The 2,660-nt window shown below is 33.4% G+C and overlaps 1 non-coding gene across 1 annotated transcript; it reads left to right on the top strand.

Annotated features, from left to right (window-relative positions):
• Nucleotides 1-886: 886 nt before the first annotated feature.
• On the top strand, nucleotides 887-994 carry LOC148562525 (small nucleolar RNA R71). Its single transcript, XR_015887095.1, has one exon. It is a non-coding gene; the product is annotated as a small nucleolar RNA R71 (small nucleolar RNA).
• Nucleotides 995-2,660: the final 1,666 nt, after the last annotated feature.

Raw genomic sequence — 2,660 nt, 5'->3', positions numbered from 1 at the left:
GAGTCTTGAATACAAGGTAGTCCTCATTCAACTGAAGGACCAACTCTCCTCTGTCCAGAGGACGTCCCATGAGGCTTTTTTCATTGGGACTCACGTCCTCCTCACTCTCTCCAGGTTCGGTCATGTTGGTCATGGTTATGGCCTTGCACTCTCTCTTGGGATTTTCTTCTGTATTGCTTGGGAGAGTACTGGGAGGAGTTTCAGTAATCTTCTTACTCAGTTGACCCACATGTGCTTCCAAATTTCTAATGGAGGACCTTGTTTCATTCATGAAGCTTAGTGTGGTCTGAGATAGATCAGAGACCATGGCTGCTAGGTCAGAATGGCTCTGTTCAGAATTCTCTGTCTGTTGCTGAGAAGATGATGAAAAAGGCTTGCTATTGCTAAACCTATTTCTTCCACCATTATTGTTGAAGCCTTGTTGAGACTTCTGTTGGTCCTTCCATGAGAAATTCGAATGATTTCTCCATGAAGGATTATATGTGTTTCCATAGGGTTCTCCCTTGTAATTCACCTCTGCCATTGCAGGGTTCTCAGGATCATAAGCTTCTTCTTCAGAAGATGCTTCTTTAGTACTGTTGGATGTAACTTGCAATCCATTCAGACTCTGAGAAATCATATTGACTTGCTGAGTCAATATTTTGTTCTGAGCCAATATGTCATTCAGAGTATCAATTTCAAGAACTCCCTTCTTCTGAGGCGTCCCATTGTTCACAGGACTCCTCTCAGAGGTGTACATGAACTGGTTATTTGTAACCATTTCAATGAGTTCCTGAGCTCCTGTACGGGTTTTCAGATGAAGAGATCATCCTGCAGAATGGTCCAATGACATTTTTGACAACTTAGACAGATCATCATAGAATATACATATGATGTTCCATTCTGGAAGCATGTCAGTAGGACACCTTTTGATCAAATGCTTATATCTTTCCCAAGCTTCATAGAGGGACTCACCTTCCTTCTGTCTGAAGGTTTGGATTTCCACTCTAAGCTTGCTCATCTTTTGAGGTGGAAAGAATTTGGCCAGGAAAGCACTGATTAGCTTTTCCCAAGAGTTCAGGCTTTCCTTAGGTTGTGAATCCAACCATGTTCTAGCTCTGTCTCTTACAGCAAAAGGGAAAAGCATAAGCATGTAGACCTCAAGATCAACTCCATTGGTCTTGACAGTGTCACAAATTTGCAAGAATTCAGCTAAGAACTGATGAGGATCTTCCAAAGGAAGTCCATGAAACTTGCAATTGTGCTGCATCAGAGAAACTAATTGAGGCTTAAGCTCAAAGTTGTTTTCTCCAATGGCAGGAATTGAGATGCTTCTTCCAAAAAAGTTAGAAGAGGGTGCAATAAAGTCACCAAGCATCTTCCTTGCATCTCCATCATTGTTATTGGGTTCGGCCATGTCTCCTTCTTTTTCGAAAATTTCTGTCAGGTCCTCTCCAGAGAGTTGTGCTTTAGCTTTTCTTAGTTTCCTCTTAAGAGTCATTTCAGATTCAGGATCAGCTTCAATAAGAATGTCTTTATCTCTGTTCCTGCTCATATGAAAAAGAAGAGAACAGAAAAGAAGAGAAATCCTCTATGTCACAGTATAGAGATTCCCTTATGTGAGTAGAAGAAGAGAAGAATAGAAGAATGAGAGGAGAAAGAGATGAGAGGGGGAAGAATTCGAAAATTAAATAAAAAAATAAAAAAATATTTTCGTTTTTATTTTAAATATTAGTTATAATTCGAAATTTAAAAAGAGAAACAAAATAAAATTAAATTAACATTTAAAACAATTAGTTAATTAAAAGGAATTTTGAAAAAGTGGGGAAGAGTTTTCGAAAATTAGAGAGAAAATTAGTTAGGTGGTTTTGAAAAAGATATGATTGAAATAGAAAACTTTTAAAATCAAACAAAAAAGTCAAGTAGTTAATTGAAAAAGATTTGAAAATCAAATTTGAAAAGATAAGAAGTTAGAAAAGATTTTGAAATTAAGTTTTGAAAAAGATGTGATTGAAATTTATTTTGAAAAAGAATTGAAAAAGAGATTTAAAAAGATTTGATTTTTGAAATTAAAGTTGATTACTTGCCTAACAAGAAATTAAAAGATATGATTTTAAAATTTTAAAGATTGAACCTTTCTTAATAGGCAAGTAACAACTTGAAATTTTTGAATAAAAATATTAATAGTTAGTATTAATTTCGAAAATATGAGATAAAAATAAGAAAAATATTTTTGAAAATCAATTTGAAATTTTCGAAAATATGAAAGAAAAAATGAAAAAGATTTGATTTTCGAAAAAGATTTGAAAAGATAGAATTTTTAAATTAAAAATTTGACTTGACTCATAAAAAACAACTAGATTTTTAAAACTTTTTGACTAAATAAAATCAAATTTTCGAAATTTATGAGAAGAATAAGGGAAAGATATTTTTTTTATTTTTGAATTTTTAATGAGGAGAGAGAAAAACATCTAAATGACACATGACATAAAATTTATGAATCAAAACAAGGAAAATATGCAAGAACACCTTGAATGTCAAGATGAACACCAAGAACACTTTGAAGATCATGATGAACATCAAGAACATAATTTTGAAAATTTTTAAGAAAAGAAAAACATGCAAGACACCAAGCTTAGAAATTTTCAAACTATAGACACTAACAAATTGAAAATACATAT

The sequence above is a fragment of the Arachis ipaensis genome, chromosome B6, assembly GCF_059453495.1.
Source record: "Arachis ipaensis isolate K30076 ecotype BB chromosome B6, ASM5945349v1, whole genome shotgun sequence".
NCBI classification, from domain to species: domain Eukaryota; kingdom Viridiplantae; phylum Streptophyta; class Magnoliopsida; order Fabales; family Fabaceae; genus Arachis; species Arachis ipaensis.
Note: the sequence above shows the minus strand (reverse complement) of the source record. Positions and strands in the feature narration are given on the sequence as shown.